The sequence below is a fragment of the Chrysemys picta genome, chromosome 12, assembly GCF_011386835.1.
Source record: "Chrysemys picta bellii isolate R12L10 chromosome 12, ASM1138683v2, whole genome shotgun sequence".
NCBI classification, from domain to species: Eukaryota; Metazoa; Chordata; order Testudines; family Emydidae; genus Chrysemys; species Chrysemys picta.
This window is the reverse complement of record NC_088802.1, coordinates 14598064-14620842: the sequence shown is the minus strand read 5'-3', so window position 1 is coordinate 14620842 and position 22779 is coordinate 14598064. Positions and strand designations below refer to the sequence as shown.

The 22779-nt window shown below is 53.4% G+C and overlaps 1 pseudogene; it reads right to left on the bottom strand.

Annotated features, from left to right (window-relative positions):
* Positions 1 to 2365: 2365 nt before the first annotated feature.
* LOC101936330 (zinc finger protein RFP-like) lies at positions 2366 to 11237 on the bottom strand (annotated as a pseudogene).
* Positions 11238 to 22779: the final 11542 nt, after the last annotated feature.

The following is a 22779-nucleotide window of genomic DNA, read 5'->3' as shown; positions in this document are numbered from 1 at the left end:
GTAATCCTCCATAGGCACCTAAATACCTTTCAAAACTATGCCCGTATTATATTTATAAGTGCCAAAGTCACTTTTGAAAATAAGACTTAGGTACCTAAATAACTTGGTGGAGGATGATAATTTTACCCAATGGCAGTAAATGGAGGAGAATCTGTGTGCGTGTAAGTATGAGTGTGTGTTTCTGTGTTTATATGAGAAGAAGAGGGAGAATGTATAGCGAGACAATGTATAGCCAGGTCTACACTGGAAAAGTTTTGCTGATATAGCAATACAAACAAACTCTCCTAATTTAAAGGTATTAGTAGTTTTGCTGGTATTGCTTACACTGGTTCTCTGAGAGAAACAAGCCACACCACAGAAGCATTTTTAAGCTGGTTTAACCATGTTTACACTAGGGGTTTTACCAGTATAGAATTTTGCAAAAAAAAAAAAAAAAAAAAATCACACTTCCAAGCTGACATTGCTATAATGGTGAAAGTTTCTAGTGTAGCTCTGGCTTATGTGTTTCTTTTTGTGAGATTACATTATAAGTGCAATGTACTGAGACATTGCTTTCAGTGTGTGTTTGCCAGTCAAGTACACTGCTCACGTGTGTTGTTGTCGGTGTACATTATTGTGAGTGTATACCTGAATTGAAATCAATGTGCATGTGAGTTTTTTATTCCCGTGTGTGCCCTTGAGAACATACAAGATGTGAATGTACAATATCATGTGTTTATTACTGAAAAATATTGTGTAACTTTTGTGTGTGTTGTCAGTGCTTCTTCTGGAGTGCAAGTGTGCATTATTGGTGTGTTTGTGAACATACAAGATTGTGTGTTTATTAGTGAAAAATAGTGTGTGTGTTTATCCTAATAAATGTGGCATCTTCGTCTTTCCCCCTGAAATGATCCTGTGTAGTTTTGTCTGCAGAACACTGAGACTACCTCTGAGCCCGTTTTCCCTGCCAGCTTGGGACTTCGGTACCCTGTCTTGTTGAGCCAGACCTGCTAGTCTGCTAAATACACAGACCCAGGTCTGAACCACATCCCCCAAAAGCTGCAGGCTTAACTGAAAACAGCTTAAGAAGTGCTCCTGTCTCCAATACCCAGATACCCAGTTCCCAAAGGGGTCCAAACTGCAAATAAATCCATTTTACCCTGTATAAAGCTTATACAGGATAAACCCATAAATTGTTTGCCCTCTAGAACACTGATAGAGAGCTATGCACAGCTGTTTGCTCCCCCGGGTATTAATGCTTGCTCTGGGTTAATTAACAAGCCAAAAGTGATTTTATTAAATCTAAAAAGTAGGATTTAAGTGGTTCTAAGTAATAACAGAGCAAAGTGAATTACCACGCAAAATAAAACAAAAACACGCAAGCCTAATACAGTAGGAAACTAAATGCAGGTAAATCTCACCCTCAGAGATGTTCCAATAAGCTTCTTTGACAGACTAGACTTCTTCCTAGTCTGGGTCCAGCAATCACTCACACCCTTGTAGTTACTCTCCTTTGTTCCAGTTTCTTTCAGACATCTCTTTGGGGGTGGAGAGGTTCTTTTAAGCCATTTGAAGACAAAATGGAGGAGGGGTGGGGGTTTCGAGGGCCTTATATAGTCTTTCACTGTGTAAAATCCCCTCATCAAGATGGAGTTTTGCAGTCAGCTGGGCAAGTCACATGTCTATGAATGATTCAGCTTTTTGCAGGCCAATGCCATTGTTTACATGTTAGTTTGAATGTTCCCAGGAAATCTTAGATGTGGATTGGCATCTCCCAAAATCCATTGCTAGTTAAGTACTCCCAATTACTTGAATAACCCCTTCATGCTATGTTAACCAAATCTGCCTTATGTGCTTCCTACAGCAACCATTTTAAATATGAGCATTGGCTCTATGCTTGTAACTTCAGATATAAAAATGATACATCCCTACAAATAGGATGAGTACATTCAGTAGATCATAAGCTTTGAAGAGATATGTTACATGGCATATCTAGCATAAAACATATTCCAGTTATGTCATATTTACACTCATAAGCATATTTCTATAAAGCATTATGGGGTGCAATGTCACACCCATGTCTCCAGCTTCAGCCCCACGGCAGGTGCTGGGGATCAGGGCTTCAGTCCCCCTGTGGTTCCAGCTTCAACCCTGTGGAGGGTACCAGAGATCGGGGTTGCTCCCGCTACCCACACTGGGATCTCCTCCTCTGTCATTTCTGCCAGGGGCTCTTCCTCCTTATGGCCTCTCTCCCCTCCCCCTCTCATTACATCCTCACCCTATCCCTGGAATCTTCCTTTTGTGACCTGGGCTCTTCTCTTCCTCCTGCTACAGCCCCTTCCCCACCCCACCCCAGGCCACAGCAGCCACCCCTGACATTGCACCCATACCCCTCTGTGCCTGCACCCCCTACAGCTCATAGCCTGCTCACCACCTCCTCTGCCCCTCTCCACTCTGCCAGCTCATAGGCCTGGTGCTGGGGATTAAGAGGGAGAGCACAGAGATATCTTTGTGGAAGATTATAATGTAGAGTTGCTCCCTCCTAAGGGACAGGAGTAGGACTATACGGATTTAGATATATGCCCTGGAAGGTGGGATTGAGAACACAGGGTAGCTGTGCACAGCTGATCACCACAGAAGCTCTCTAGTTTGTTTTATAAAGTTTTATTCCTGCCTCAATCGCTGGTTTGTTGCTTAATGAACCCCCAAGGTCATGACAGGAGGAAGTGTGTGTGGGGGGGGACATGCAGGTGATGCCCTTTGTACCATCCCCATGGGATGGCCTGAGGGCTGGTGAGCTCTGGGAGGGGACAGTCTGTGCCACGGGGGTCACTGTCAGGGACAGAGATTCCCTCCGGCCTCAGCTGGGACCGGGCAGATTATCAGGGGAGCCGCATTTTCACCCTCGGCATTGAGATAAGGATTGAAATAAGGGCGGAGCGTCCCGGAGAAGGTGCCAGTGAAAGTGAAGAGATGGGACCTGTTAGTCACATTGTAAAACGAGACCTCGCCCGCCTCATAGTCCAGGAAAATCCCCACCCGGCTGGGCCTGACGTTCACGGGGAGGGGGTTTGAGGGGGAGGTGAGGGCCTCGTATTCCCCATCCCTCAGCCACAGGGCCCAGTATCCATCCTCAGGTGATATATCATTCTCCCCCTTCCTGCTGACAGAATCCCTACAAACCCCGAGAATCCAGTCAGGCTTGTCTCCCACCTCCACCTCCCAGTAACACCGCCCGCCTGTGAACCCCTCAGCGCCCAGAACTTCAGGGTAAGTGTCAAATCTCTCAGGGTTGTCGGGAAGAGCCTGTTCTTCGTCTCCATGTCTCACACGTTTCCGATCCTCGGACAGGACAAGGTAGGGATTTGCCGTGTCTGGATCCAGAGTAACATCCACTGGGGAGAGAGTCACAGAGGCAGTGCCGGGGCAGGGGTTAGTTACTCAGACTAATGGAAATTAAACAACAATTAATCAGGACACAGGTTAATCTTTGATTAAACAGTCACCCAAAATTGGACATGAAGGCAAAATAACTCCCTAAGGGAGAGTGGTATGTCCATTGCTTGGGGCAGAGGGCTGTAAGGAGGGGGACACACACACCAGCTGGACAGGGATGGAGGAGTGAGGTGGGGGTAGAGGAGGGGGCAGGTATTAAGGACGAAGGGCATGGGAGAGGTCCAGGCACCAGGTGGGCGGAGAGGAGAGGTGCAGGCACCAGCAAGAAGAAGGGGATGAGTGGGGAAGGTGTCAGAGAGGGGTGAGATGAGGGTTAGAAGCCAGAGTGGGGGTGAGGGGAGATGCAGGCCCCAGGGAATCTCTGTTGCTTTGGGGCTGTGTGTGGTGGGTTTGTTGCTAAGGGCAGGTCAGTGTTGTCCCCACACACACTGGCCTGGAAGCCCTGCCCTAGGGGGCACAGCTGGGACTCTCCATACTGGCTGTCCCCACAGGAAACACCTTGCAGCCAGGCAAACCCCACAACCAGCCCCTCTCCCAAGGCATGAGCAGTGTGTCTGGGTGCTGCACGCTGGGTTGGGGGCATGGCTGGGTGACGGGGAATTTAACTGGACACTGCAGGGAACAGAGACCATCTGTAGCAATCTGGACAGGGTAGCAGTCTCAGATCACACCTGCACATCAAGTCTGCATGGGGGTTTGAACAGGGTCAGCTATATCGATGCAAGAAAACCCTGTGCAGACAACCTGAGGACTTGTCTACAATAGAAATGTTACATTCTCCCATTGGCATCAGTAATCCACCTCCCCAAGATGTGGTAGCTACATCAACAGAAGAATTCTTCCGTTGACCTTGCGCTATCTATGCTGGAGGTCAGGCCAGCTTAATGTGTCGCTCAGGGTGAGTCCCAGAGTGGACAATGCTCAGAGTGGGGCTCTCATCTCTGAGCCCAAAGCCAAACAGTTTTCTCCCTGGGCCCGACCAGATTGGCTTGAAATGTCCAGAGTTTTCTCCCCAGCCTGGAGAGCGCTAAGGGGACATTGTAAAGGGAAGCAGTTTAATGTCACAGGGAGATGGGAATGATCAGGGTTAAGATGGGAAGCGTCTCCTGGGTTTAGCTCTGGAGTCACAACTAGGCTCCATAATAACAATTCCCCTTGCTCCTCCCCTGGGATCTAGACACCCGGCTTTGCCAGCAGAGTGTGTGAGTCCCCTCCATGCTGATCTCCAGCCCATAGCCCTGACACACTGTCCCATGAGTCTGCAGGGCCTGTGTGCTCCTCAAACACCTGCTCCTGGCTGGGGCTGCCCAGATGCTCCCCACAGAGTTTACAGGCTCCGCTGGGCCCGACAGGAAGAGGTTTCTCTGGGCCCCTGAGCTCTGACAGCGTTTCTGCTCCCCCCCATTCCTGGGACAGGGAACACCAGCCCCAGGGACCCTCCCCCCAGGGCAGTGGAGCAAGAGCCCTCGGCCTCCTGGGCAGTGGAACCTCCCAGCACCGATTCCTGGGTCAACATGAAAGTGTCTCCACCCAGAGAGATCTGTGCACCCAGCAAACACAGATGTGCCCCTGGATCAGGGGCTGGTACTCACCCCCTCCCACCTTGGGAGAGGGGGCCTTGGGACTGCCCAGGCTGCTCTCGGCCTGTATGTAGCCAGCTCAACAGGTGACAGAGCCAGTGCCCTGAGCTGTCAGTGTGTCACTGACAGGGCAGGAGCACTGTGGGGTAGTGCTGGGGGCTCTGTGCACTGCTGGGGCACTCATGCCAGTGATCTCAGTGCAGACTGGCTTGGTGCAGGGCTTCCCAGTGATCAGCCTTGCTCCAGTCCTGTCTGACCCACACGGTGGCTGTGACATCTCTGCACTGCTGGGAGTGTGTGTGTGTGGGCATGAGGGGTGGGACAGGCCAGATTTCCCAGTTGCAAACAAGCAGATTGAAGAGACCCAAGGCCCTGCAGAGCCTGCTCCATTCCTGAGAGCCCCACGGCGTGTCCCTCAAGAAAGCTGCATTGGGTTCATTTAAATTCCTTTAAAAATGCTGCAGTGACCACGGTGCAAACCCCTGTGTGACTCTTCAGCTGTGTGTGGATGGGGCTGATTGGGTTTAGCTTCATGTTGGTCAGGAGCCGACCTGAACTCAACTGAGCTCATCCACTGCCAGAGCGAAATATGGAAGTCTGGGCACAAACTGACCTGCTCCTGGCAATTCCCACAAACAAGGCAGGGGGGATGGACTCAGGGAAGATGGGGACTCGTTTCTCCAGGGCTGGGCTGGGATCATGCTGCTGCTCTCAGCCCCTCCCTGCGTTGTCCTTGCACAGGGGTGGGCCCTAGGGTCTGTTTTTATTGCTACTCCTCCCCCATTGGGGATTTATCGCCTCTCACACCAGCTGTGTCACCTCTCGGGTCTGGGGCAGAGGGAGAGGTACCAGGAGGGGCTGTAGGGAGCAAATCTCTCCCTGGTAACGGAGCAGGAGTCACCAATACAGACGCTCTCCGACTTATGCAAGTGTTCCGTTCTGGAATGCCTTGCGTAAGTCAAAATTTGCACAAATTGGAAATGTATTTCCGGCCATTACTCAACAACAACAACAAAAAAACCAACAAAAAACCTCCCCTCCTATTTCTAGCTTACAGAAGTTTGTCAGTAAACTCAGATTTGCGTAAGTCGGGTTTGCATAACCCGGGGAGCGTTTGTACAAGATCAACATCAGTTACCTGCAAATCCTCGAGCTCTTCTGAGTCCTGGAACAACCAGCAGAGAGAGAGAGAGGTGAGAATTCACACAGCAGAGTCACCCAGAGTGCGGGTCAGGTACGTACATGGACCCCTCCCCCAAAGTACCCAGCTCTGCACCGTCTCACAACAGACCAGGGTTCAACAGACTCCAACTTAGGGTGACCAGATGTCCTGATTTTATAGGGACAGTCCCGATTTTTGGGTCTTTTTCTTATATAGGCTCCTATTACCCCCCAACCCCTGTCCCGATTTTTCACATTTGCTGTCTGGTCACCTTACTCTGACTCCCCCTCATCTTTTCTGTACCACTTTCACCTGCTGGGTTTCTCTCCTGTGCAGATCCCGTCACACGTGCCCAGCCCAGGGGCTGCTCCATACAGGGGTACAGGCTCCCAGCAGCTGCTGTGCCCTGCCCTAGAACAGCAACCCAGGATTCTCACCTCTCTCTGCAGCCAGCCCCTCTGGAAGGAAAGAGAGAAAAACCCATCACTGGCATGGGTCAGTGTCACCAGGACTAGAAGTCACAGCTCTGTCAGATGATGAGATAGGGACCACAGAGACTAAGGACAAGGAGCCAGCTTCTCATAGGTATTTCAGCACCTAAAGGTGCAGGGAGGCCCCTGGGATTTTCACAAGCATCAGAACAGGTGAGGTGCCCAACTCCTATGGACACTAATGGGAGTTAGCTGCCTAACCTGCTTTGGGGCTTCTGAAAATTCCACTGGGTGCCTGTTTAAGTGCCTAATGATTCAAATACCTCCGAAAGTCTGGCCCAAGCTGCTCAAACACTAGGGCCCAGCTGCTCAGCTGGTGTCAATCAGGGAAGCTCCACTGGCATCCAGGGAGCTGAGAATCCAGCCCTGAGTCTGTGATAACGTCTCTCACATCAACCAGCTACGAACGTTATCAAGAAATCTCCCCTTGTCCCTCTGCCCCACGCAGGATGTTGGAGGGAGACTCTCACATTGCACAGCAGGAGGGAGCTGCTGCAGGGATAGTGACAGTGGGGGAGGCACTTTCACTCCAAGCTCAGAACACCTTCCCTGAGCTCAGAAATCCACCAACCCCTCCCCATGTGAGGAGTCACTGGGTTTCTCAGCGAATCCAGCTTTTCATGGGTTTTTTGGGTTGCGTTTCTCTGAAGGCTGATGTGACTGGGTTTCACTGACCAGCACAAATACCCCTGGAAAGTGAACTCCCAGCTCCCTCTCTGTGCACCTCCCGCCAGAACAGAGACAGTCACAGCCCAGTGACGCGGCTCCACATTCAACCCCCCAACTCACACTGCAGAATTCCAGACCCGAATACCAGAATCGGAGCATTGAGCCACAAATCAGAGTGAGCGAAATACATGACAATTGTGAACAACCAATACAACCGAGAGCATCAGTCCCTGCACTCAGATGGCCAGGGACAGAGCAGGAAGCAGCACTGGTCACACAGGTCAGTGATGATGAATTATCTATTCAAATCTAAACTTTCCCATGGGACCTTGTTCTGTACAGCCAGGGGAGCTGGGACCCCACGGGCTCTCCTAGGATCTGGGTTCCTGTGAGCTGGGACACAGGAGTCTGAGTCTGGCTCTGATACATGGGGATATGAACACACAGGCACTGATAATAACCCAAACAGCAGGAGCTGTCACTTCCTGCAGTCCCCGCTTGCTTTGTGGGAGCCTCTCCTCCGGCGCCAATACTATGAGACACAAACCCCCAGCAGCGTCCCATACCCAGGAATCCCGTCACAGTCTCCTGGAGATTGTTCTCTCAAGGCAAATCCCGGATTCTCTTTTCCAGCTCAGGGGACTTGGGTGCTGGATGCAGAGACGTCGCCTTCTCGCCCCTGCAGAGAAATGAGTGCATTTATTTCTCTCCCTCCTCGGCCCTAAGTTCCCGTCCCCCAGAGCCAGAAAGGGGAGCGAGTGGAAGCTGGGCCACAGACAGAACTAACAGGGCCCTGACGTCTGCTGCCCAGGGAATTTAGTGCGTGCACAATCTGCTGGGGCCTGTCTGGGGACTGTCGGCCTCTCTCCATCCAGAGAGAAAATACAGCCTGGGCAGCGCCAGCCCCAGCTCCTCTCACACTTGGTCTGGCCATGAGTCCTACCAGGACCTGGAGGGGCTGCTCCCAGGGCTGAGAGAGGGGCCCATTCTCCAGGCCCAGCCGCTCCTTAGCTTCTCCTCTCAGCCTCCAAGGGGCCTGGTCACTCCCCAGGGGGTGGAGGGGCTTCTGAGATGTGGACACTGCCCCACTAGGGCCTGGGCTGGGACATTCGGCTCTTTCCCCAAAGGCCTCTAGGCCCCCCTCACACGGGACAGGCTTTGGGCCATGACAGAGCTGGGGCCAGGTCCCAGCTGGGCCCTTGGGGTGACAGGCCCCAGCCCCATTAATGATCCCCTGAGCCAGCCTGACCCCAGAGAGGGTTCTCCAGCAATCCCCTCCCCAGGCTGGGTCACCCAGCCACAGCAGCAGCACTCCCAGGGAGATAGGGATGGACGGGGATGGATCCAGAGGGTAAGGCCATCCCATTGTCGGGGCGCTGGGGATAGGTTTGTAGCCTGGTCTTTGAGCCTCTTCCCAGCACAATGGGGCGTGAGGAGCAGACGGAGCCTGGACATACCTGCTCATGGTGCTTCTGACACCCTAGAGAGGAACGAAAGACAGAGCAGAGAGTCGGTGCCCATGGCCCAGCCTAGCCCCCTGCCCCAGACAGGTCACTCAGCTCTCCCAGCCCCAGCCCCACAGGCTGCTCCCCCAGGGGGGGTGGAGGCACTAAAGGGCTGTGCTAGGGGGAGCAGAGCCCCTTTCACACCAGCTGCTCTGCAGGGACTGAGCCTCAGGGCTGGAAGAGCCTTTCTCCAGCCTCACCCTGTCTCCCTGACGGCCCAAACTCCTGTCTTTGTGCAGCCCTGGGGCCCCTGGCCCTGCAGACGCCCCAGGCCGCGCTCTCTGCATTGAGTTACCCTGTAAGCCCCCAGTGGCTGCTCTGGGCATGTCTGACACAGTCTCACCTGCAGCAATTCCAGCACCGGCTGCTGACACTTCCCCTCCAGTTCTGTGATCATGGTGCTGAGCTGGGAAATCTCCTTGCACAGGCGGGTGGCGTTTTCCTCCCTCCTCCTTCCAATCTCCTCATCCATCTCTCCCAGCCGGGCCAGCAGGAGGCACTCTTGTTCAGCCAGGAACTGGCGCAGCCGCTCACACTCGGACGCCACCAGCTGCCTCTCCACTTCCGTCTGTCTCTGGGGTGCACAGAGAGACACAGGGAAACGGGGAGAGCAGGGGATCATGGGAAATGGCACAAAGCTTTGTCCGGGCTGCACAGAGCATTTCATTTGATATCTTTACCAGTAGAACTGTGTCTGCACTAGGGCTTTTCCCAGGGTAAAAATGTCACCAAAAACCATCCCCCCAATGCCCCCCCAGTCCCCATTTCTGTACCAGCAACTGATTTAAGTGTAGACCAGGACTTGGCAAATGATGCTGCCCAAACCACCCAATGGCATTGCTGGAAACATCTGACACTCAAACCCTGATCAGCACAAAACTCCCCCTGCTTCACCCTGACCCCTGCCACATCTGTGCATGTTCAGCAGTGTTACTGGCCTCTCCCCCTGCCCCAGTGCTAGAGAGGCAGAGACAGGCTGCTCCCAGCTACCCTGGTGTGAACCCATTTACTTCACTGGGAATTAACACCCGGGCCACAGAGGTGTCTGCCCCTAACCCCACTGTAAGTTAAGTGGGGTCACTCCTGATTTACACCAGGTACTTGAGAGCAAAGGCTGCCCCGCACTGTTAAAATGACCCTGAACTGTCTCCTGGCATCGACCCTGGAAATCCTTTAACCTTCTGAAAAAAGAAGAACAGGAGTACTTGTGGCACCTTAGAGACTAACAGATTTATTAGAGCATAAGCTTTCGTGGACTACAGCCCACTTCTTCGGATGCATATAAGAAGTGGGCTGTAGTCCACGAAAGCTTATGCTCTAATAAATCTGTTAGTCTCTAAGGTGCCCCAAGTACTCCTGTTCTTCTTTTTGCGGATACAGACTAACACGGCTGCTACTCTGAAACCTGTCATTTAACCTTCTGAATGTCCCAGACACCAACAAGCGCAGAGACCCCCCTGCTGCTGTCGCTGATGCCCCTATGCAAACCAGCTGGGCAGGTCAGGGGCACCTACCAGGAGCCTCTCACTCTCCTTGTCCCAGTCGGATTTCAGTCCCAGGAGCTCTTCTCTCTCCTCCCGCAGACGCTGCAGGCAGCTCAGGATTTCCTCCTGCCAACACAGACAATGGCTCTGGGGGCTGGTTTGGGTTCATTGGTTTGTGCCCAGTGATAATATCGTCACTGAGCAGAGTGAGGCTGTGAGAGCAGGTCCCCCTTCTCCAGCCCTCTGAAAACATGACCCCAGCTTCAAGGAGACTCCCCGGGCAGAGCTGCTGGGCCTAGCCCGGCCCAGTCCCTCCCCAGCACCATTGACTCCAGGAACGTGGCTGTGTCCCATTATCAGGCATTTCCCGGACTCTAAAGCAGGGCTGGTCAGACACACACAGGGGGATCTGTAGCTGCAGAGAAGCTGCCCCAGTAACTCCCAGCCATGGGAATAGCTATTCCCTACCCTGTACTCCTGGGCAGCCTCCTCGATGGGAACCACTGTGTGAGCTCTGTGAGCCTGGGATCGGTCACACACCACACAGATGGGGGTTTGATCCTCCTCACAGAAGAGTTTCAGAGCCTCCTGGTGCCTCTCACACATTCGCTGCCCCTCGGGCTCTGTCACCACCTGGAGCCTCAGGCGTTTCACTAACTCCACCACGTTCCCCAGCTGCCTGTTGGGCCGCAGGTTTCTCTGCTGGGCGGTTTCTCTGCACTGGGGGCAGGAGAAGTTTGGCTCCGACTCCCCCCAGCACTGGCTGATGCAGACCTGGCAGAAGTTGTGCCCACACTCAATAGTCACTGGGTCTGTGAAATACTCCAGGCAGACGGAGCAAGTCACTTCGTCCTGGAAGCTCCCGGCCAGGTCCCCGGCAGCCATGGTTACTCTGCACGCGGGAAACAGCCGCTGCAGTTCAGTTTCACTTTCCAGAACTCAGAAACCTGTTTGGCTGGTGCTGGGGCGTTTCCCTTCCTGCTGTTCCCAGCAGGCCCTGAGCTGAGCTGCAGTGAGTCACTCCCAGTGCACGGCCCAGGTGTCAGGGGAGACAGAGCCAGGTCTAGCGAAGGGTTAACACCAGCTCTTCCCACAGACAATCTGCACAGAGTCTGGGGCTGGCTTGGGGGGCCTGGTACTTCCAGCCACAGAAAGTCCCTGTCCCAGTATGGGCTGCAGTTAGGGTGACCAGATGTCCCGATTTTATAGGGACAGTCCCGATATTTGGGGCTTTTTCTTATATAGGTTCCTATTACCCCCCCGCCCCCATCCCGATTTTTCACACTTGCTGTCTGGTCACTTTAGCTGCAGCTGAGGCTGGGATCAGGGGAAGGTGAGGAGTCGTTGTGGCTGGTGCTTGGAGAAAGGTAGGGTTACCATTCGTCCGGATTTACCCGGACATGTCCTCCTTTTTGTGCTAAAAATAGCGTCCGGGGGGAATTTGTAAATCACTCAGAATGTCCGGGATTTCCCCCCTCCCCGGCAGAGCAGAGCGAGCGGCTGGGAGGGCTGCAGGAAAGTCACGGGCTGGACTCCGGAGCAGCTGTAGAGGAGCTCCTCCCCCCGTCCCTCCCTCCCTGCATTCTGAGCCGGCAGCTCCTCCTCCCTTGCAGCCCCGCGCCCCGCTCCGGCAGCACTGTGCAGGGCCAGGGACCGGGTTTTGTTGTGCTGGGGAGCGCAGCCACGTGTCCGGCTCGCACAGAGCCCAACACCCTGTTCTGAGCAGCAGGGTAAGGGGGCCAGGGGACAGGAGAAGGGGCAGGGAGGTTCTGGAGGGGGCAGTCAAGAAACGGGGGGGGTCGGGAGTTCGGGGGGGGCTTTTTGGGGGGAGTGGAGAAAGTTTTGGGCAGTCAGGGTACAGTTAGGGGGTAGGGTCCTGGGGGGCAGTTGGGGGGGGGTCTTAGGAGGGGGCAGTTAGGGGACAAGGAACAGGGAGTCTTAGGTAGGGGGTGGGGTTCTGGAGGGCAGTTAGGAGCAGGGGTCCCAGGAGGGGGCAGTCAGGGGACAAGGAGCAGAGGGGTGGGGGGCTGGGAGTTCTGGGGGGGAGCTGTCAGGGGGCAGGAGTGGGGAGAGGGATCGGAGCAGTCAGGGGACAGGGAGCAGAGGGGTTTCGATGGGTTGGGAGTTCTGGGGGGGCTGTCAGGGGGTGGGGAGTGGTTGGATGGGGCGTGGGAGTCCCAGGGGTCTGTCTGGGGGTGGGGTTGTGGATAAAGGTTGGGGCAGTCAGGGGACAGGAGGCAGGGAGGCTTAGATAGGGGGTGGAGTCCTGGGGGGCAGTTAGGGGCAGGGGTCCCAGGAGGGGGCAGTCAGGGGACAAGGAACGGGGGGAGGGTTGGGGGTTCTGGGGGGGCGGGAAGTGGGAGGGGCAGGGGCGGGGCTAGGGCGGGGCTCCTCCCGTCCTCTTTTTTGCTTGTTGAAATATGGTAACCCTAAGAAAGGGAGACTGTGAAGCAGGAAGAATAAATAACAGGAAGAAGAAACCCTGCAGCTCCTGGGTCTTACAAGACGCTGCTGCCTCCATTGTGATCTGGGATCATGGGCTGAGCAGCTGCTGCTCCCAGATGAGGTCTGTGCTGGGCAGAGACCTTCATTAACCCCCTCCCCCCCCCCAGTGCACAGCTAAGGGGGGACTTATACCAATGGCTGAAACTAGTCCCCATGGGCAGCCCTGGGCTCTGCCGACACCACCGCCCGAGCTTGAGACTCCAGAGTTGAGAGAGACCTGGGGGAAAGTGCTGGGAATGGGCAGGAAAATGACTCTGCACAAGCCAGGTTTACACTACAAAGTTAAGTTGAGGTAAATTGCCTCGTGTCGAGCTGTGTATGTGTGTGTGTCTGCACTGCAATCTGTCTGGGGCTGACGCACGCACCCTGCCAGGGCGATGCAGTAAAGCCACCTCCCTGACTGGCACAGAGCTGGGGTTGATCTACATAGGTCAGCACAGTGCGAGTGTAGACACTGCATGACCCGTGTGAACCCCAACAGTCCTCCAGGCCCTGCCCCATCGTGCCCCAGTCCCTGCAATAGTTACCGCTCTGCTCACAAATGTAAACTCCCCTGTGCAGGGGTCACAGAGGCCAAAAGCTAGGCTCCCCCTGAAGCCCTCCCGCCATGTTTTTGAAATTTCCTTTCCTGGCTATATCTCCTCACTATATGTTCCATTCTATGCATCCGATGAAGAGTGTTTTAGCCCTCGAAAGCTTATGCTCAAATAAATGTGTTAGTCTCTAAGGTGCCACAAGTACTCCTGTTCTTTTTGCGGATACAGACTAACACGGCTGCTACTCTGAAACCTTTCCTGGCTGCCCACCTTGGCCAGTGAACCTAGGTTCACCTCTGTTGTTTGCATCCAACCGACCGAGAGGTGATCACGACACTGGGGGCCAGGTCAGATCTGAGTGAGTGACATTTTGGCCTGGTACATGGGGCTGTAGCGCCACTCACTCAAATTTGTCCTGGCCACCCTCATTCATGCTGATGGAAGGGCAGCAGGGTCCAACCTGAGTGGTGCTGCAACCTCGTGTGCCAGGTCACAATAGCCAGAGTGTGGAGCAGGGCCCAGCCCCATGAGACAGGAGCTGCCACTGCAGAGTGAGTGTGGGGCAAGCTCGTTTTGCAACCCTCCAGGCCTCCCTCCCCCAGCGACAGGACCCGTTCCCAGCCCCTGCTCGGATAAAATGAAATAACAGGAAATTCCCCTCACCCCACAAAAAAAACTTCATAAAATTATAACAATAAAGAGAATGTCCCAGGCTCTAGCTGTAAGTATTGGGAATTCCAAGATGTGTTTGTGTTGATTGTTAACTGTTTTCAGGGATACGTTTGGCTGGGGCAGGAAGAGGGGGAACAGCACCTTTGAGAGGCCCTGGCTTAGCCAGTTGGAGCTGGTTGTTAGGGGAGGCAGAGGCTCGTGTCAGGCCATGCTGATCAGTCAGCGCTCAGACACTGACTGGAGCAGCGCTCTGCCAGCCTCCCTGGCTCCCAGGGGCATCTACACAGCAGCTGGGATCTGTGATTCCCAGCACGGGCAGACGTACATGCTCTAGCTCTGCTCCAGCAGCTCACGAAGAGCAGCAGTGGGGCAGCGGCTCAGGCTAGTGCCCACATCCAGTCCCGCTGGACCACCACGGTCCCTGTGCAGGTGGTTAGCCTGAGCTGCCACGGCCATGCTGCTATTTTTAGGCAATAGCTGGAGCAGAGCTAGCATGTGTATGTCTACCTGAGCTGGGAATGACACCTCCCAGCTGTCTACCTGTGAGGAGAGAGGCAGGCACTAGGGATGGGAAGGGGGGCAAGAGAAGGGGCTGGTGCCAGGGGGCAGAGAGAGATGAGGATGGGGGAAGCAGGGGGCTAAGTGGGGGTGAGGAGAGGAGCTAGTCCTCAGGGGATTGCGGATGGTGGAAGGGGCGAGTGCCAGAGGGTAGAAGGGGGCCAAGGAAGGGATGGGTACTGGGGGACAAGGGGAAGGGAGAGCAGCAGGGGATCATAGGGGTGTCAGGGAAGGGGCAGGAACCAGTGGAGAAAGGTGGACAAGAGGAGGGATGGGCACTAGGGGCAGAGAGGGCAAGGAGAGGGGCAGGTGATAGGCAGGCAGAGGAGGGTGGAGGGGAGGTAGGTGGGTAGAGGGGGATGATGGGAGGAGTGGGTGGCAGGGGTCAGAGGAGGGCAGAGGGGAGGGGCAGGGTCCAGAGGGCAAATGTGTGTGAGAAGAGGGGTGGGTGCCATGGGGCTGAGATGGGTGAGAGGAGCAGTGGGTGACAGGGGATGGAGTGGGCTGAGGGAGAAAGGCCAGTGCTTGGGGCACAGAGGGAGTGAGGGGAGGGACATGCATCATGGGAGCAGAGGAACAAAGGGAGGGGTGGACAGCTGAGGGCTAGAGAAGGGGTGAGGGAAGCGGTGGGCACAAGGGGAGCACAGGGATGATGAGGTGAGGGGCAGGCACAAGGGCAGAGGTGGGGGAGGGGCAAGTACCAGGATGGGTGCCAGGAGGGGTAAGGGGTATGTGGCTAGGCCAGGGGCACAAGGAGGTGTCACAGAGTCCCAGGGTCTGATCTGTGCCCAGCCAGTAACCAGTCCCCTGGGAGTGACCCCTTTCATGTGCACAGCCCTAAGCACTCCCCAGCTCCACAGGGGCAGGCCTCTGGCCTCCAAGGCTCCAAGACAAGGCCATTGGCACCAGCGACCCCATCTCTCTCTGTGGCTCCCTGCAGTGAATCCAGCCCAGCCAGACTCCTGCGGGAGGCCTGTATTGTGCCCTGTCAGGGCGCGATACTCCCAGGGAGTATTCCCAGAGACACAGGCAACCTTTGCAAACAAGAGAACCATTGATTAGTCACTTGGCTACAGGATCCCATAGTCCTTAGGTCAGCCCAGACAGGCAGAAGTCACCCCATAGTCCCTGTGGCCAATGCCAGTGTCCTAGTGGGCCAGACAAGCTGTGATGGACTCTATCCTTTGCCCTGTCTCTCTCCTGCTCTCCCCTTTTGTCTCTCTCCTCCGGGCTCCAGAGTCCCTTCCAGCCACCAGCTCTTATCCCCACCTCAGACCTCTCCAGACCTTTGTTCTGGAGCTGGGGAATGTTGCTCAGCTTCCCTGCTGAAAAGTGGGGAATTCTCTCTCTCTCTCTGGGTCATTGGCTGCCAGGTGTCAATGTCTTGGCAATTGGATTCCCCATTGATATGGGGTTGGCCTCAGCCACTCCATTTCCAATGGCCCATTCACAATCAGACAAACCAGTGTTTCTCAACCTTTTACATACCAGGGACCACTTGCTGCCTTCCTAAACTGTGCCAGGGAGACCTCAGGGACCAGCGCCGGTCCACGTCCAATTGTTGAGAAACACTGATATCCATGTCTCTCAGCCTGCCCTGAGCGCAAACGCTCCTTTGTCACCCACTGGTAACAGTGCAGAACACAGGGGAAACTGAGGCACACACAAAGGTCATAAAAATATTACGGAAAATTCCCACTTTGACACACCCAGCTACAGAATCTTATCGTTCTTAGGTCAGCACGGTGAGGCAGAATTTAAGCTATAGTCCAGCCTGGTCAAACCAGCCCATGGATGGGCCAGCCAAGCTGTGATGGACTCCATCTCTGGCTCTCTCTCTTTGTCTCCCCCAGTCTGGGCTCCTGCCTTTGTCCCTCGAAAAAGCCTCCATTCTCCTGTTCTCCAGCTCAGTTCCCAAGTCCCCCCGCTGGGGTTTCCTGTGTTGATTATTCAGTCCTTGGGAGCATCTCTTCATCTTGCTGGATCTTCTGTTGATTTGGGCTGGTTTCAGCCAGTTAGAATCATAGAATCATAGAATCATAGAATATCAGAGTTGGAAGGGACCTCAAGAGGTCATCTAGTCCAACCCCCTGCTCAAAGCAGGACCAATTCCCAGCTAAATCATCCCAGCCAGGGCTTTGTCAAGCCGGGCCTTAAAAACCTCCAAGGAAGGAGACTCCACCACCTCCCTAGGTAACGCATTCCAGTGTTTCACCACCCTCCTAGTGAAATAGTTTTTCCTGATATCCAACCTGGACCTCCCCCACCGCAACTTGAGACCATTGCTCCTTGTTCTGTCATCTGCCACCACTGAGAACAGCCGAGCTCCATCCTCTTTGGAACCCCCCTTCAGGTAGTTGAAGGCTGCTATCAAATCCCCCCTCATTCTTCTCTTCTGGAGACTAAACAATCCCAGTTCTCTCAGCCTCTCCTCATAAGTCATGTGCTCCAGACCCCTAATCATTTTTGTTGCCCTCCGCTGGACTCTTTCCAATTTTTCCACATCCTTCTTGTAGTGTGGGGCCCAAAACTGGACACAGTATTCCAGATGAGGCCTCACCAATGTCGAATAAAGGGGAACGATCACGTCCCTCGATCTGCTGGCAATGCCCCTACTTATACAGCCCAAAATGCCGTTAGCCTTCTTGGCAACAAGAGCACACTGTTGACTCATATCCAGCTTCTCGTCCACTGTGACCCCTAGGTCCTTTTCAGCAGAACTGCTACCTAGCCATTCGGTCCCTAGTCTGTAGCAGTGCATGGGATTCTTCCGTCCTAAGTGCAGGACTCTGCACTTGTCCTTGTTGAACCTCATCAGGTTTTTTTCTGCCCAATCCTCTAATTTGTCTAGGTCCCTCTGTATCCGATCCCTACCCTCTAGTGTATCTACCACACCTCCTAGTTTAGTGTCATCTGCAAACTTGCTGAGAGTGCAGTCCACACCATCCTCCAGATCATTAATAAAGATATTAAACAAAACCGGCCCCAGGACCGACCCTTGGGGCACTCCACTTGAAACCGACTGCCAACTAGACATGGAGCCATTGATCACTACCCGTTGAGCCCGACGATCTAGCCAGCTTTCTATCCACCTTACAGTCCATTCATCCAGCCCATACTTCTTTAATTTGGTGACAAGAATACTGTGGGAGACAGTATCAAAAGCTTTGCTAAAGTCTAGAAATAACACATCCACTGCTTTCCCCTCATCCACAGAGCCAGTTATCTCATCATAGAAGGCAATTAGGTTAGTCAGGCACGACTTCCCCTTCGTGAATCCATGCTGACTGTTCCTGATCACTTTCCTTTCCTCTAAATGTTTCATAATTGATTCCTTGAGGACCTGCTCCATAATTTTTCCAGGGACTGAGGTGAGGCTGACTGGCCTGTAGTTCCCCGGATCCTCCTTCTTCCCTTTTTTAAAGATGGGCACTACATTAGCCTTTTTCCAGTCATCTGGGACCTCCCCCGATCGCCATGAGTTTTCAAAAATAATGGCTAATGGCTCTGCAATCTCACCCGCCAACTCCTTTAGCACCCTCGGATGCAGCGCATCCGGCCCCATGGACTTGTGCACGTCCAGTTTTTCTAAATAGTCCCGAACCACTTCTTTCTCCACAGAGGGCTGGTCACCTTCTCCCCATGCTGTACTGCCCAGTGCAGCAATCTGGGAGCTGACCTTGTGCGTGAAGACAGAGGCAAAAAAATCATTGAGTACATTAGCTTTTTCCACATCCTCGGTCACTAGGTTGCCTCCCTCATTCAGTAAGGGGCCCACACTTTCCTTGATTTTCTTCTTGTTGCTAACATACCTGAAGAAACCCTTCTTGTTACTCTTAACATCTCTTGCTAACTGCAACTCCAAGTGTGATTTGGCCTTCCTGGTTTCACTCCTGCACGCCTGAGCAATATTTTTATACTCCTCCCTGGTCATTTGTCCAATCTTCCACTTCTTATAAGCCTCTTTTTTGCGTTTAAGATCAGCAAGGATTTCACTGTTTAGCCAAGCTGGTCGCCTGCCATATTTACTATTCTTTCTACAGATCGGGATGGTTTGTTCCTGCAACCTCAATAATGATTCTTTAAAATACAGCCAGCTCTCCTGGACCCCTTTGCCCTTCATGTTATTCTCCCAGGGGATCCTGCCCATCTGTTCCCTGAGGGAGTCAAAGTCTGCTTTTCTGAAGTCCAGGGTCCATATTCTGCTGCTCTCCTTTCTTCCTTGTGTCAGGATCCTGAACTCGACCATCTCATGGTCACTGCCTCCCAGGTTCCCATCCACTTTTGCTTCCCCTACTAGTTCTTCCCTGTTTGTGAGCAGCAGGTCAAGAAAAGCTTTGCCCCTAGTTGGTTCCTCCAGCACTTGCACCAGGAAATTGTCCCCTACGCTTTCCAAAAATTTCCTGTTCTTTAATGATCCTCTGCCTTCCCCCCAGAGAGCCAGATAACACACACACCCCTCCTGTCTCCTGCTCTGATCCAGGAGCAGTGCTAACCCTTTCACATCCTCTGGGTAGCAATGCAGCTTATGGGGGAAACTGAGGCACACACAGGGTCATAAAAATATTGCAGAAAAATCCCATTTTGTCATAGGGGTTGGGGAGAAGGGTGGGCATCATATGGCTGAGATGGGTGAGGGGAGGAGTGGGTGACAGGGGAGGTGAGAGGGGTGAGGAGAATTACGTGTTCCAGGGGGTAGCGAGTGTGAGGGGAGGAGATGGACAGCAGGTGGATAGAGGAGGGGTAAGGGGAGGGGCAGACACCAGGGGGAAGAGGGGAGTGAGGGGATGCGTGGGTGCCAAGGTGTTAGATGGAGGGACAGAGATGGGAGAAGTGATGGGTGGGCACTGGGTGGCAAAGGGAAGTGAGTGAGCAGGTGCCAGAGGAGAGAACAGGGCACTGGGAGCGGTAGTCTCCAGGTGGACAGCAGGGGATGAGGAAAGGGGCGGGTGCTAGGCTGGCATGGGGTGAGAGGAGGGGCAGGCTCCAGTGACTGAGTGGGGTGAGACAGATGGGCGCCAGTGAGGCAGAAGTGAGGGAGGGGACAGGTGGGCACCAGGGGGCAGAGAGGATTGAGGAGAGGTGCAGGAGCTATAGAGGGCAGAGGGTGAGGGAAGGGGCAGGCATCAGGAGGCAAAGAGGGGTGAGGGGAGGGGCACATGAGTGTCTTCACTAGATGCTATATAGCTGCTGTAGCACTTTTAGTGGAAACTAGCTCTAAAAGCAGGTTGGTGCCATCCCCACACACACTGGGGGTGGAGCCCTGCCCCAGGGGGAGCAGCTGGGACTCTCCATGCTGGCCGGCCCCATGGGCACCACCTTCCAGCCAGGCAAAACCCCACAGCCAGCCCCTCCCCTCGCCGGGCCCAGCCCCTCCCCCAGGGCATGGGCAGTGTGTCTGGACTGGGTTCTCATGATTTTGTCATGAGTCTGAGTCTCAGGAGAATGATAGTTTTCCTTAAAGCCCCAGCTCCTGGAGTCTAGTGGAGATGTGATGATTCAGCCTTCCTTCTTAAAGAAAAAGTAAGTTTCTAGCCCTCCTGGCTGTGGAGAAAGCTTCAAAATGTGACCCCAGTGCACCCTAAAGGCTCAAAAAGCAGAAGGCAAATAAAAAGAATCTAATATCTATTATTTTACATCATCTCATGATTTTAGGGGAGCCTGACTCATGTTTTTTAAACATTTGGGGTTGGCAATACTGGGGAGGTCCATGGGGGGTGCGCAGGGTGGGTGCTGGGAACTGTAACTGGGTATTGGGGGGGACGGGGGCTGTTGCTGATGAGGCCGGGGCAGTAGGGAGGGCAGGGGTGGGGGGTGGGGTGAGAGGCGGGTGCTGGCACAGGGCAGAACCTCAGTTATTTGATCTAACTGTGCATTTGCAGACTGTCCAATGTTGGGGTTTGTTTTGAAAGCGTCGCCTTAACTTAGAATCTCCAGGCTTTTGAACCTTGGTGGTTTTTGAGAAAACTACAGAATTCCTTTAGTACTGGGAGTTTTCCCCTGCAGTGACACTTCTCCACCATGCAACCTTTAGCTCCAGTTCAGCAAAAGCGCTCCCCTCCCCCCAGTCTAGGAATTTCCTCAGGTCTTTGAGAATGGGGGGTGGGGTGGGTGAGCATTTCAAGGTTTGTTCTGTAGCAGGAATTTTTGCAGGGTTTAATCTCCAGATCAGGCCCAGATGGGTTTAAAATGTCTCCACTGGACTCTGCCCTGGTCCCTTAAGGCCCTGCTGAAATAACAGCTCAGCCTGGCCCAAGACTCTGGGTCAGGGGGAGGCAACCTATGGCACGTGTGCCAAACGTGGCACGGGAGCTGATTTTCAGTGGCACTCACACTGCCCAGGTCCTGGCCACCGGTCCGGAGGGCTCTGCATTTTAATTTAATTTTAAATGAAGCTTCTTAAACATTTTAAAAACCGTATTTACTTTACATACAACAATAGTTTAGTTATATATTATAGACTTATAGAAAGAGACCTTCTTAAAATGTATGACTGGTACGCGAAACCTTAAATTCCAGTGAATAAATGAAGACTCGGCACAGCACGTCTGAAAGGTTGCCGACCCCTGTCCTGGGTGATTGTGCTCCATAGTGGGAGGTGGGTGAGTTAGTATCTGCAGCAGCTGAAGGGTTAAAGAAACTATCTCTAGTGTGTGGGGAGCTGCAGCCCGGGCACTTCCGCAGGGAGGGGGTTTGTGAGAAGAGGGGAAGTGCCCCAGCAGCAGAGAACAGCACAGCAAGAGCTAGGACTGGCAGAGTCTCTTTCTATAGAATTAACTTATGGGCTCAAAGTTTCAGAACTGGAGGATGGAGCTTCGTGCCCTGAAAATGGGAGCTCAGTTCTGTACCTGCTTCTGCCCTGGAGACTGCAGAATGTGCCTGCGAAGGGCCTCGCTGCACTGGCTGGTTGTGGGCATAGACACCCCCTCCCAATGGGCCCCATCCTGCAGCCCTGGTTCATGTGAGCCGTATCGTTGGTACCCTGATGTCAATGGAGCTCCTCCAGTGAGTGAGGGCAGAGGGGCCAGGCCCTTAGTGTTGATATAAAATTATTCTACTTAACTGCCAGGGGGAAAATTTGCCATGTACACATGGGAAACATGCACCGTCAGCTATATCTTAACTCAGGAAGTTCCTTCGAGAGGAAATGTAGCCCAACTCCAAACCTGGAGACAATGGACCTTAGGGTGACCAGGTGTCCCGATTTTATAGGGACAGTCCCGATTTTTGGGTCTTTTTCTTATACAGGATCCTATTACCCCCCACCCCCGTCCCGATTTTTCACACTTGCTGTCTGGTCACCCTAATGGACCTTTCTGTGCCTGCGTCCTGTAGATAACTAACTGCTTGGTTTGCAAAATAACTCAAGGGGAAAGCAAGTAGATGAACAATAAGGGGTCATAAGAGGGGCAGATACATGTAGCTTGCTAATTATGTATGGTAATGATAGCAAATTTGGCCAATCATAGAGCGATAGATTATCATAGTCAACTGCATATAACGCTTTGGTGTAAGTGTTTTCTTTGTTCTTGCTGACTTATGAGCTCAAACCCAATTGCAATTGAAATAAACGGATCGCCCCTCATAGACTCATAGACTTTAAGGTCAGAAGGGACCATTATGATCATCTAGTCTGACCTCCCGCATGATGCAGGCCTCAAAAGCTGACCCACCCACTCCTGGAATAATTCTCTCCCTTGACTCAGCTGTTGAAGTCCCCAAATCATGATTTAAAGACTACAAGTCGCAGAGAATCCTCCAGCAAGCAACCCCTGCCCCATACCCCATGCTGTGGAGGAAGGCGAAAAACCTCCAGGGCCTCTGCCAATCTACCCTGGAGGAAAATTCCTTCCCGACCCCAAATATGGCGATCAGCTGAACCCCGAGCATGCGGGCAAGATTCTCCAGCCAGACCCTCTGGGAAAAGTTCTCTGTAGTAACTTTTAATATCCCATCATTGACCATTGTTACTAATTACCAGCGATGGCACGTTATTGACCTATTGACTAAGCTCCTTGCTTGATTAGCTGTGTCCGTCTCTCCTTATTCCTCAACTGAAACGGACAGGAATTTCTATGACAGTGTGAATGTGTGTGTGTGTGGGGGGGGGGGGTGTTGTGGTAGCTGTGCATGCAAATGCCTGTGCACTTCTGCATGTGCATTTCCAGCACACTCAGATGGG